At 35.1% G+C, this 14,130-nt stretch overlaps 1 long non-coding RNA gene across 6 annotated transcripts; it reads right to left on the reverse strand.

Moving 5' to 3' along the window:
- Positions 1 to 5,190: 5,190 nt before the first annotated feature.
- Positions 5,191 to 13,399, reverse strand: LOC147481249 (uncharacterized). 6 transcript variants are annotated; one of them, XR_015205330.1, is made up of 12 exons: positions 13,185 to 13,394; positions 12,152 to 12,380; positions 11,584 to 11,720; positions 11,291 to 11,363; positions 11,153 to 11,199; positions 10,752 to 10,849; positions 9,166 to 9,277; positions 8,985 to 9,053; positions 7,978 to 8,011; positions 7,722 to 7,879; positions 7,107 to 7,153; positions 5,351 to 5,498 (listed from the first exon to the last, which is right to left on the reverse strand). It is a non-coding gene; the product is annotated as an uncharacterized LOC147481249 (long non-coding RNA). The 6 variants fall into 6 exon arrangements; XR_015205334.1 differs by lacking the exon at positions 11,153 to 11,199 and having other exon boundaries at positions 5,191 to 5,498; positions 7,107 to 7,879; positions 13,185 to 13,399; XR_015205333.1 differs by lacking the exons at positions 7,722 to 7,879; positions 11,584 to 11,720 and having other exon boundaries at positions 12,152 to 12,377; positions 13,185 to 13,389.
- Positions 13,400 to 14,130: the final 731 nt, after the last annotated feature.

Consider the following 14,130-nt stretch of genomic DNA (forward strand, 5'->3'; position numbering starts at 1 on the left):
GGAAGGTTATTAGGAGTTTGGATGAGTTTGTACATATTAGAGATAGTATTTTGTATACACCTTTGGGTATTTTGATTGATCGCGGATTATGAGAAGGCCGATTAGGCATGGTCATAGCTTTAGTAGAAAGATGGTGGAGTAGAACTCATACATTTCATTTCCCTTGTGCGGAGTTAGGGTTCACACCACTAGACTTCACTATGATTTCTGGGTTGAGTATCGGTATAGGCCAACCGATACATTTTCATACAAATTATGAGAATATGGATAGTATGCTTATGAGTTTTCCTCGTTTGGGTGCGGATGCTTATGATTCTTCTGGGATTAAGCTATCTCATATTAAGACTACATATATGGAACCCCTCTTGCATCTTGATACATGAGCGGAGTTAGCTTTGACTGTTCTACCGGGTAGTGAGGGTGTTGATTAGTATGTTAAAGCTTTTTTGATGTTTTTTATTGGGCATGTGTTTGTTTCCCAATGGTCATTCTACGGTATGACTGGAATATTATATATGCTTATGTATCTGATTTGCATACTATGAGAGATTATGACCTGGGTAGCTCAGTATATGCCACATTGATATCGGCGTTAGATAAAGTTTCACAGACATTCGGAAGTAGAAGTTCTCAGATTGCAGGATTCACGGGACTTTTAGAGATTTGGTTTTATGAGTACTTTCGATGTCATTGTCCTAACATAGACATGATTGCTGATACTCGCCCTAGATTTGCTAGTTGGGTAGGGCCTCACTTGACTCGTAATGTAGGGGCGATTAGGAATAATATCTGTATGGCTCATGCTCAGATTGATATTAGATCATTGTCATCTATTGAGTGGAGACATTGGCGTTTGTCTACTGCCTTTGACGATCCAGTTGTACATGCATGCTTGTGTGTTGTCATGTCACAGAGTTGTTTTTTTTGCCGCGTGGTTGTCGGGTTTGGTACCTTGTGGCGGCGGATGTTGGAGGCGATAACCGGGCGTTATGGAGTTCCATGTGCTCCCATGCGGATGTTAGTGATCGCGAAGTCGTGGGGTAGAACTCATATTCATAAAGTTCATGCTAGTTGTGGTCCTTGGCGAGATGCATCTTCTTTTGTTGTTGAGCAGACTGCTTGATCAGTATTATAGATGGTGGAACCGTGTCTCCATGGGTCCGTTGTTGCCTCATGTTGGTCGGGCTAGCAACTTCGAAGTTTGTGGGCTGGAAGGGATGAGGCGTGAGCTCACGTATTCCTCATCCGCCCACGACCTTTTACAACCCACAACCTCGAATGCATATCATCCAAACGTGGTTGCGCGGAATCCTCAAATGTTTGCCGCGTGTGGGACTCGATGGGGAGCCTACTTATATTTCCATTCCCGAGGTGCCTCATGCTCGTTTCTCGAGTTAGAGCCGCATATTGATCGATATACCATGGTGAGTTTAATTGTTTTATTTATCTTCTTCATTATATATATAATATGTACTCATTTGTATTTTTTGGATTTTTAAATTGAGGTTCTATAAAGATATGAGAACCCGTGTTCTTATGTTTGATGGGATGAGGACTGCCTGTATCATTATAGCCAAGAAAGAGAGGAGGCATATTCTCGGACATATCGCAATCCCGTGTATTTATGACGAGACTTCGAAAAGCGTGTATGAGGATATGGAGCAAGTGTACACGCAAACAACATCGGGGATATGAGGAACTTCAGTCAAGTAGTTAACCTCCGTATAGAGCGAGAGAAGATCATAATTCTCGATTAGGAACTTAGAGGAGCGGCTTTCGAACGCCCAAATAGAGAGAGAGAGGGGGATCAAGTGGTAAGGGGCGAAAAGAGAGCTAAATAAATTTGATGTAATATGATAGGTTTTGGATTATTTTGGATATTATATGATTATATCATAATCATAGATTTTGGATTGCATAATCATAATCATAGGTTTTTAATTTATTTAATTTTTTCGATTTTAAATTACAATTCTTAATTTCTTCAATTGCACAATTGTTAATTTCTTAACTTCTATGCACAACTCATAATTTTTCAAGTTTTATGCACCATAGTTCTAATTTTCAGAAAAAACGCACGCGGTTTTGCCAAAACCGTTTTTGCCAAAACCGCACCGCCCACGCCGTTTTTGTTAAAACCGCGGTGTTTCTCAAACCGCGTAAGTGATTTGATATATCATCAAACCTGGAACCAAATATTGGTCAATTTGGTGTTTTGGTGTTTTTTGGTGTTTTCATCAACATGTAGTTCTCCTGAAGTTGAAAAAACACCAAATTCTTTGTCGTGGTGTTTCTCAAACCGCGCGGTGTTTCTCAAACCGCGTAAGTGATTTGAGAATTTGGTGTTTGATGCTAGGTTGATATCATTGCTAAAAATGCTCTTAAGGGTTGTCAATGGGTTTTGATAACCTGATAACTGACCCGAACCAAACAGATAAAAAATGGTTTGGGTTTTATTAATTTTGTTTACCCACTACCAACCCAAAACCGAACCAAACCGATAAGATATTGGTTTGGTTTCGGGTTTGTCCTCCACCGAACCGATAAGATGGCATTTTCGTAATATTTATGATTAATTTTGTATATGTTTATTAATTGTGTGGCTAAAATTAATTGATTTAATTTATAATTTAATTGATTTTATAGTTTTCGGTTCGAGTCGGTTTGGTTTCAGTTTGCAATATATCTTATCGGTTCTGTTCGGTTTCAAGTTCACAATTTTCTTATCGGTTTGGTTTGGATTTTCCAGAACTCGACCCAAACCAATCCATTGACAGCCCTATTCGTACTAGAACAAAGGCTAGCTACTAACCATGGTTTTCAGAATCGGATTGGGTCATAATGGTCCCGGTTTAAACCACTGGTTCAAATAAAATCCAGCTAGTTCTTTGTTAAGTAAACTCGACTAGGTTGAATAAAAAATAACATAAGAGCATCTCTAGGTGGAGGTATCACATGCATATTTGCTTCCACTATTCGGAATTTCACGAAAAAACATCTCTAGGTGGAGGATGCAAGGTATCACACCTGTCTAGCCGCATCCATGGATGCAAATTTGCGGTTTTGAATGTGAATGCGGCGCGGCAGTGACAATGTCGCACGCCATTACCAATGTCATGTGGGGTTTTTTTTTTTTTTTTTTTTTTTTTTTTTATTTGTTCAATTTGGCGATGATTGGAAATGTCGCGTGTTTTTTTTTTTTTTTTTTTTTTAACTTGGGGCGACAGTGGTAATATCGCGCGACAATATCAATGTCGTGCATGATAGATCCTGCTCCAAATTTACAGCTGTTATTTGCCTCCATCTAGAGTTGGTCAAAATTTGCGGATACTTGCCTCAAATTTCGACCTTAAACATACAGGTGATACTTCCACTTCCACCACCTAGAGACGCTCTAAGGTTAGTAAAGGAAAGCATTTAATTTGGTTGAGTCAACGTGGATGGGTTTGAGTAAAAACCACCAAATTGAACCGATTTTTTAACCGAGTTATGTTTGAACCACCGAGTTTACCAATTTTTAAGTTGAACCAGTCGGTTCAAACCGGTCATGAAACCGGATTCTATGTTAAACTGGTTCAACATTAAAATGTCAACCTAGATACCTTCGACTCTGGTTCAAAACCAGTCGAGTCGTAAAACCCTACTAACCCTCGTTAATGGGCCCTTAAAGGTCGTTTTTTTTTTTTTTTTTTTAAATTGGTGTAGTGGAGACATGATCACATTTTGCTATTGTTAGATTAAGCTTGACATAAAAAATTCTGAGTTGGCAAAAGATAGCTTCAAGATTGCCAAATGGTCCGATGTATCATAATCGATGTAGATCTCAATATTTTTGCCAATTTGGTATATTTTACAATGATATTACGTATCTGTAGGACGATTAAACACGACAAAACAATATTTTTGCACTGAAATACATGACACCAAGCCATCTCAAAGTTTAATCGGTATAACCTCGCATTGGCTTTTGTGTGGATGATTTCTTTGAATATTGATTTACCATGCATGAAGTATGTAAAACGTGGAGATAATCTAAGCAGTATTTCTCTAGAGATGGCCACAAACTGTTGGGGAAACGATACCAATCAAATCCCCTTCTCAAGATAGCTTATATAGTGGGTACAAAAAACATATTAGGAGAACATACCACAAAAAACACTTTGCGGTCCTGCCTGCAAAGAACAATTTGCAGTCCTGCCCGCAAAGAACACTCCAATTCCCATTTTCCAACATTATGGTGAGGGATACCCAACACAAACGTCGAGTCAAATGCAATAAATGACATTACATACATCGAATGGAATAGGTGTTGATGACCTCAATCAGTAGTCACGGCGCAACAATTACCTATAAATAGGAGAATCATAACTACTTGGCTTGATTTGATCCATATTTATCGGATAAGTAAGCAATCACCTATAACACTTAAAATGGAACCCCCAGCGGCCCAGCACAATATTGTATTCGACACGCATCCAAATAAATTGCTCAATTGTTACATGCGTACGTTGTAATATTAATTTCATTATACTTTATCAAGCTTACTAGCTTAAAAATTACAATACTCATAACTCTTGAGAATAAACAATGGTTCCGCTTATTTCTCAATGATCAATTGTCTTCTATTATTTGTTAGTATTTACAAATAAACATTGTTCCACATGTTCTACAGATGGAAAACATTTGAATCTACTGATTGATAGATTTATAATTAATAATTGTGAATACCTGAGTTGACAGCTATGAAAAATATGAAATGTTTGGCTAGATCTTGGAAATAACTATTACCGATTGCTATAATATGACAATTGTGATTGGCTAAGATGATTGGTTGATCTGAGAAGGTATTGCTTATCTCCGATCCGTTTGCGAAGTACGACCTAAATCTGATGAATATAATTGGATTGTACACGAACTACACAGGGAATTTTGTTGAATATATTGCCATGTGTTATATTGGGATTGGATAATGAATTATTTGTAAATATATGTACTTGATACAAATCACATTCAAATGAATACTACGACATCTAAACACAAATCATTCTTTTCAAATTTTTAACATAACCTCCTTTGTATTTTTAAGGTTTTTAAGAATATGAAACCTATCATAATGCATTTTTTAACCTAATCCAATCATTTTACAATGAATCCAACAAAAACAAGGTAAGCATAAAGATTTTCCAGTCATTATGGTAAAAATATATAATAGTGTTCACTCAGAAGACGTTATTATATAAGGAAACTACATGAAAGGCTACACGTAGGGTGTAATATGTTCCAATCTTAATGTACACGATACGAAGAACATAGTATGTCGAATCAAATACCAAAATTCATTCATAAAACATGACTTAAATGGATACTTTTTATTTCTTCTTCATTTAAATCATATACAAACGCATTCTCCGGTGCATTTAATTAATTAACAAGTGAAGGTAAAAGATCCGCATTAAGCGGCTTCATCGTTAGTTTTTGTATCATTTTTCTCAAAAGTCCTGGAATTCAAAAAATAATAAAGAAAAATTAGTGCTATAAAAGATGTAGAAAAACATCATGCTCTATAAAATCCAAGTCATTAAAAGAACTTTAAAGAACATTCATACTAATATTACACGAATATATGCAAATGCCACTTTCAAAAGCAAAGCTTAAATTTCAAGGATAATAAGCTTAGCACATTTTCAAAACACGAATAAAATTAAAGTTTATGCAAACACCAAAAGAGAAGTAAAAGATCAACCATTTATTTAACTATCAAGAAACTCAAGCGTACCATACTAACATGCAGTTTTGATTTCAGCAAGCACACATAAACAATGAATATATTTTATCCTAAGAACACCGGAACAAATAGAATTTATTTACCTATGGAAAATAGATAGATGTAAATCGCTTTTCTGCCACTACAGATACTTTCTTATCTAGTGCAAGGTACTTTGGAGCTTGCCTCCAGGGATTACGAAGGCGTCAGAAGGGTCTACCCCTTCAAAAGCTTGCTGAGATAAAAGATGGGATGCAAATCTTATGTAATATAAACAACTCACTATATATCATTGACAATCACCTTTAGATTTAAACCAATAAAAGTAGCATTTTTAATTTCTCACTCGCCTTTTCTCATTGGTATCGATGTCCTTAGAGTAGAACTTATAGGTATACGACATTTGTAGTACAATTTTTGCATTTGGTGGAAGAAACACGGATATTCTTTTTGAAGAAATCTGGACAATGCATGGTACTGTTTGGGACATAAACATACATAAACATACACACAATCTTTGATGGTTGTATATGCATCGCCCTGCTTGTGAAACCAAGTGTTGGTGATCTACACAATTAATAATCTCGAACTAAGCTTTAAACTCACAGTTTCCCTATAACAACCAATTTTTAGCTACTTTATAGCCATATAAACTAATTCTTTTAGAATTTCTATGTACACACAACCGAATCCACCTTCACTATAAAAATACACAGCAAGTCAAGCCTTTACAATACCAGAACACTCAAACCCTAGGTGGTAGCAAAAGGAAGTTTCAATCTTCATATAAAAATAAGAGAAAGGAAAAAAGGAAAAAGAACACCCAATGTTAAAAAACCAAAATTTGAAAAATGATTGATCTTTTAACCAAAAACCAAAAACCAATGTTATACATGAAGCACCCCTTATCTTTTGCAATGGCTACCGAGATGTCAACAATTAGAACTTTAATAAAGAACACCCTACCTTTTTCCAAAACATGAACAATCACCATATCTAATTTCATACCTCACTTCTAAAATGTAAAGTTAGATCAAATTATTGATCTTTTCAATCAATGTGTTTAAAGAGACCCATGTATATGGCCTTATGGATACACCCGTAGATGAAGTTCCATAAATCCAGCTCTGACATAACTTCTATTCAAATATCTAACAAGATAACAAATTTGCGGGGTGAACTCTAAAGTTTTGGGTTCGTTCAACTTTTCTATTCACTCAAGGAGAAGACCATATTCTGGTTCTAAGATATGACTACGGTTCAAACAATTTTTCTATTCTTTAGTGACACAAAAGAAAATAAAACAGAAACAAGAAAATTTCTGGGAGCGGCAGATGCTAACCTTAAGGCAATGAAATTCTTTACCATCTCTATTATATATATGAATACCTGTCACAGTCCAACAGTTATTGATTTATCACTGGGTTAACTACAAAATGAAAACTCCAACATAAGATATCAATTAATGATATGCAACAGAACACATATAATCAAGGGAAAGACCTATAATCAAAACAAACAAAGATATGAAATGCAAAAAAAATAAAATAATAATAATAAAAAATGTAGAACTACACTTGAGTCTGGACATGCTTTGATAATTTGTTGATACAAGATAAGACAAACATATGGACCCAAAACATATACGACCACCAACAGTAATTGATTTATTACTGAGATAATATCAATAGAAATTCTCACACAGATTAATAAAATTTCAACATAATGCATGTAATCAAAACGAACGAAGATATGAAACGAGGAACCAAAGAAAACATAAATCATGCATGTAGAACTCTACTTGAGGAGTCTGGACATGCATTGATAGTTTATTGACACAAGATAAAGAAAACATATACAACTAATGCAGAGACAAATATGCTTACATTTTTACTAAATTTCCTATAAAAATTAAGTTTGTTATTGTCAAGAATTTACAGTAAAAGAATGGTCTTACTTCTTCTGAGCTGCAGCAAAAATCAGTTCATTGTGCAAGAAAACCACATCTCTCATAGTTTCCCTACTTAAAATTTTCAAATAAGCAAGTTAATACGCTAGATCGCAATCTCAAGTTGCATTAGTGTGACCCTTTCAAGCCTGTTATTGGTTCAATTTCTACAACAAGTTAAGCATAAAGAGTACAATATATAAGTCTTAGAATGAAAAATTACTTCAACATATAACGGAATGCATGGTAAATTTAAGAGTCTTACATAGCAAGTCAAAGTGTCAATCCTTCACAATTTCCTACAAACCAAACGAGGATATAAAAAAATAAGTGGCCTGAATTTGAAAAATAAATTTAGAAATCATTAGTGTGTTCAAGAAGCAAAACTAGTGTAACAAGTGTACGTGGACAATTGGATGAAACACGGTCAATATCTTAAACTTTCACCCAGTGTTATCAGACCTGGCCTGGCCCGGCCCGGCAGTTTGACCCGATAAGCTGGTGACCCGGTCACCAAACCTGGTTGGGTCACATAGTAGATCGTTTAAGCAGTTGACCCAGGCCAAACCTAGTTAACTCGTATGGTTTTCTTATAAACCGCTTTAACACGGACGGTTTAGTCCGAGCCGCCAGTCCATAACTAACTTTAGAAATTATAAAATTTTAATTTGTTAGTACTAAGACTCGAACCTTGGGTGACTATTAAACAAGCTAGGATCTCTACCATTACACCACAACAGCTTTTCTTGCTAGTTATTAACTATATAAGAAATATAAATAACATCTAATAGTAAACTAGTAAAGAAACATTTTAATTTTGAAAAACATAACTTATATAGACTCGAACCTTGGTTTATTGGAAAATGAAATGGCTCTAAGACTACCTAGGCCACTAATGAAGTTGTGAAAATGTATGTACTAAGTGAATTATATAATATTTTCAACTTAAGTATTGACCCACTGGTCGAACCGGTGACCCAGTGACCTAGTTCCTTTGACGGGTCAGTGTCCGGGCTGGGTCTGATAACTATGCTTTTCACCTATCAAATAAATAAGATATATTGGGTGCTGCCTAAAAAGGGTCTTATTAAGCTAAGCTACAATGTAACAAGGTGCTAAAATAGGATGGTCAATTGATATATGTACTAAACTATGGAATTTGGGATTATTAACATTGAAGTTGAAGAGAGAAAAGAAAGAGGCTAGGAAGCCTTCACAGTTGGGTGTCAACTAATAGAAAGGAAATGTAAATTTGATGTATATTCCTCTTACCTTTTTGAAACCATGATCTCCTTACTACTCGACAGATGTGTCCCTCATGAGTTATGCTTGGCATTGTTCCTACAGATATAACCAGCCAAAGAACATAAGTTATGCTTGGCAGTACTGATGATAAATCTTGAAAGAAAGAAAAGAGATACAGAGCATAAACTACCAAGAATCAGAGAGAGACCTTTATTGGGGCAATTGATTTACAAGTTAATACATGTTCCTTAAAAGCTTTACTTGCTTTTGCTGTGTTTCTTGTTGCTTCAAGTCCACGTGTTCTTCTGCCATTCTTCTTCCTGAAAAGAACATCCGATCCTAAATAAGTTAAGAATAGTAAAAGTAGAACACCGTAGTTAGTGGAAAAGAAGAGAAAAAATAGAACACCTTGAATGTCTTGCTAAAGTTGTCATGTTCTAGAAACTACCCTAAATTAAAATTGTGAAGCTACTACTGTGGAACCACATACAAAGCTATAATCATTGACAACCTACAAATCTTGATGCCTTGCCTTTGCCAAAATGAAATCCTAATTTCACTAAACATGCAACTGGTTTAATTATTACTAAACATATATACTGCTTTAATTATCTGCCTTATCAAAAACAGAATCAGTTTTTTAGTGTGATAAATAAAGTGGCATGACCCTTCAGAATCAGAAGTCCCAATCAACATTTTGAACTCACACAAATTAAAGTTAGTAACATTTCATTGAACATTTTGGTGGAAGTTCTGACCACTAGCAAAGTTAACTCACCAACAGAATATTTTGGTGGAAGTCCCTTTAATAAATAAACTTGTATAGAATATTTGTCTTCTTCTCTAATTAATTTCCGAAGGCACAGCTCAGTGAGCTCACCAACAGTTACCGATAGAATAACAATCAGTGACATTTCTAGGGTCTTTCAACTATGCAAAATTAGTTGAAAAAATTAGCTAGAATCCTAGTACCATGGAGGCACTTCTAAGAACATACCCATCACTTTCCAAAATATCCCAAAGACAACTCAAACTCAACACAATTCCCCGAACTCAATTCACAATTCCCCCAACTCAATTCACTTCATTTCCAGCTTCATCACTTCCAATATTCCATACTCCATCTCTTTTCACAAAATTACCCCACACCCATCCTCAAATCCATTCTTCTTCATCTACTAGTACTAGTACTACTTCTAATCCTTCTAGCAAAGTTAAACACTAAAATCCTTAGCATCAATGGTTTAATACTTCTGCGCACTACGCACAATTAAAATCAAGTATCGGAACCTGATGCACTTATGCAAGAGTGACACAACACCAGATCCAGAAGCCAAGTAAACAAATTTCGAAGCTATTTGAAGTCAAAACCCAAAAATATATAAGTTCCCTCCCTTGGCAATTGTAAACAGAGCTATTGCCATAGGCAGTTACTTTAAAATGTAAGCAAAAAGTATAACCCCACCACATGTCACTTGTGCAACATCCAGTCCAAGAACAAATCCTGTTTAGAACATACTGATAATATATTTTACGTTTCCCTATTATTTTTCACATTCAGGAAAGAGCAAAAATATAAATTGTAATGCCAGACAAGTGCCTAATTATGGATTTAAACAGAGCTGTTACCATACTTATTAAGTAGGTAAACTTTTCAAGCTTTTAACATGTGGGAAAAAAACTTTTAACTTTTCAAGCAAACATAATCTAATAATAGTAATGTGTTTATGGTCCTTACAACTTTTAACATGTGGGAAAGAACTAAAATATAAATCATAACGCCAGGCCAAGTACCTGGTAGGATGAGTATGAATCCTTCTCCTTTATGTGCCTAGGATCATTTGCATCTTTCTACGCTATTCTCCTGGCAGTACGAATGTCTGAATATGTACCTGAAAGAGAGAAGCAAATCACAAACTGCAAGGTGCATCAAACTAGTAGTGTTTAACCATTGTCATTGTCAGTGTTCGTGTTATTATTGTTGTTGCTAGTGTTGTTAGTTCCAAACTTAAGTTATATGTTTTACCACATGGATCTCGTTTGCAGGGGCAACGAGTTATGGTCTACCTTCTAGAGGTCAAAGTAATAGAACTCAAGTGTCCAAGGAACAAAAAGGATTAAATGTTAATGAAAGGCGTACAAGTTCCAATTACAATGGCTAGAAGAAACTAATTAGCAAGAGAAACAATTCTTACATTGCTTCATATAGAGTGCATCCCAGTGACCAAGTATCTGTTCTGTTCTTACATTACAAGAGAAACAATTCTTACATTTCCTTCACTATGCTGTGTTGTGCTCAAAGAGATGGTATAATTCAGTTTTGGGTGTGATACCTGTTGCAGCGTGACCAACAACAGCAGGACTATTTGGCACCACCCTTATCAGACAACCATGACCTGCCCAATTCTGCGAAAATAGATGTCCCACTGGAGTTAGTTAGAGACACAAAAAGAAAAGGTAACAGAATGAAAATCCAGCTTAATGAATATGCAATAAGTGAAATTGTAGCAGAGCAACATAACAGAAAAATAGGTAGAAAATGAAACTCACAAACTATTAAAGGACAAAAACAAAACTGCACATAATCTATGATACCAAAAGATCAAAACTACTGTGGTGCCACTGCCTTGATGTAAAATGCCTGAACCTAAGCTATTTCCTTTGAACTTTAAGAATCCCACAATATTCATGTGTGCCATCAGCGCACTTAACAAACTATGAGAAGTTGATATGGGTCCACTTGGACTAAATTCATATGCAAACCTGTAAATAAAGCAGTGGTATTCCAGCAGCAACAGACACTAAAAGTTTGTCTTCTATTAGTACAACTACAAAACCACTTCCCGAATTGCAAAATAGAAAAAAAAAATCTAAGTGTTAACATGAATCGAATTAGTTACACATTAATATTTCATCTGATTAAGGTAATGACTATGGAGAATCAAACCGTGAAATAGAATGGCATAATCCACAAGTAAAGATAAAGAGGGAAATAGAATCAAATGTCAGACAGAATCTACAAGTTCTTCTTCTAATACTGATCAAAACCCAACACCATCTAACCTCTTCATATAATGTTAGATTAAAAGCCAATAAATCGAGCAAAAAAATTGAAAAAATATGTTCTTCCAATTTTAAAATAAAACCCTAGAAAAAAAATATCGGTGCTTGCAACTAAAAAAATCAGTACTTACCATAATTACCTTGTTGAGATGTGAAGGATAAAGAGACCCTTTGACATTCTTTTATCCGCTTGATTAATCATGCACAACGAGTGTGTGTTACAATAATCATTTCCAATAGAAAGTTAAAATATTCCTTGAAGCTAGAAGCCAAAACCCAAATTGTGTAAAGAAATTCTAACTTTCTCACGTATCATGTCTTCTATATGTGGTGATGAGTACCTTCTATGCTTCCATCCTTCTATTCAAAGCAAACACAGTATAAATACCTCACAGATTATTTAGTAAAGGATTCTGTACCAAAATGTAATGAAACAACAATCATTACTGGCATTATAACAACTAATCTCACACTTAAAATAAATTACCAAAACCATCTGACACACAAACATCATTGAAACAAAAAAAAAATACGTATAAAACAAAACAATCTTCCTTAAATCTTCTGCAAAGACTGCATTGTTAAGATATGTTTAAACTATTGTAACTAATTTCATTAGCTTACGGATCCAAGAACATGTAAAATCATTGCTCATTTCCTAAATTCTTTACAAGTACTTATATTCAAGACATAGCTCCAAAATTTTCCTGTTAGCATCCACATGTGACCTCAATATGTCCTTCACCCAAAAACTACCACGGGTCATAAAACACCCAAACGCCCACTTCTACTTGAACTGAAATAAATCATTAATATCTGAATCCTACCTAAAGCAATAAACTTTCCACTCATTCTCAAGTGGAGTTTTTTTGCTAGTGTTGGCTAACAAATAATGGGAATGGCATCATGAACAACTCAACAACAACAGCGGAATAAATTACCAATCCTAATTCCCCATGTTTATTTCCCCTTTAACCCCCCATAGCTGAAAATTTGCAAATTATTTACAATTGTTTAACGATACATAAAACTGTTAACAAAGCCACTGAAATAACAAAACACACCATAATTAAATAAATCCATAATTCTAGGTCAACCAAACAATTGTAAAAATAAAGATGCGAAATTGAGAGGTGGAATAGAAATCAAACGAGACAAACTTACCTTTTTTTTAGAAGAAAACTACCTTTCTTTCCCCTTGGAAATATAGTTGTGTGTGTGGGAAACAAATAAATTTTTGGCCCTTTTTTGTTTCGGACATTAAAGAGTTTTTGGAGAGAGTTAGAGAGAGTTTAGGGAAGAGGGGAGCTTTATGTTTTTACTCTCACTGTTGCTGTTGGCTAAAACTTAAACACCCGGTCACAAATTTTAAAATGAGTGGTTCACAGATACACCCTGCGCACACTAGCTTTTCAGTTATAATATACAATATAAGTGGGCGTTAGATGATTTTCCCCAAACTACATTTTATTCATGATCATGATCACACATTAACATATATAGGCAACTGCAACCATACCATAGTACAAAATATCAAGATACTCCGTGATATATCAAAAAATTAAACAAAGATATATAAATATCATGATATAACTAGTATACTGCGTGGCAGTGGGGAGTGAGTGAGCTCATGGCGGAGAGAGAGTTAGGTGATCTTGGGAGAGAGAGAGATGGGTGAAGGAGAAAGGTCTTTGGGCGAAAAAAAAATAAGAGAGAAGAAGAGGACAGACAGTTTGTCTCGCATACCCCCCTTCTCCCAAAATCGTTCGCTCCGCTCACTCGATCATCAACATATTCAACTGTAAATATTGGCGATATTTATAGATATATCGATGATTTGTCAACATATCACCAAACAATTGAGTTTATGGCAATATATCGACCGAACCTACTCTACACTTTTCTAAATGTAAAATGTTTTTGCTAAGTGTGCTTGGTTCGACTTCTGCTTGATTTTTTTAATCAGATATTCAAAAACACCAAAAACAGTAATGCATTCATAATTATATTGAACAAACGTTTCTGCTAACCATTTGTCTTTTGGAGAACCAAATAATTACGAAATTTACATGAACAATCTCTACAAAACATAGAAAAAATAGACAAAGAA

The sequence above is a fragment of the Coptis chinensis genome, chromosome 8 (genome assembly GCF_015680905.1).
Source record: "Coptis chinensis isolate HL-2020 chromosome 8, ASM1568090v1, whole genome shotgun sequence".
Lineage (NCBI taxonomy): Eukaryota > Viridiplantae > Streptophyta > Magnoliopsida > Ranunculales > Ranunculaceae > Coptis > Coptis chinensis.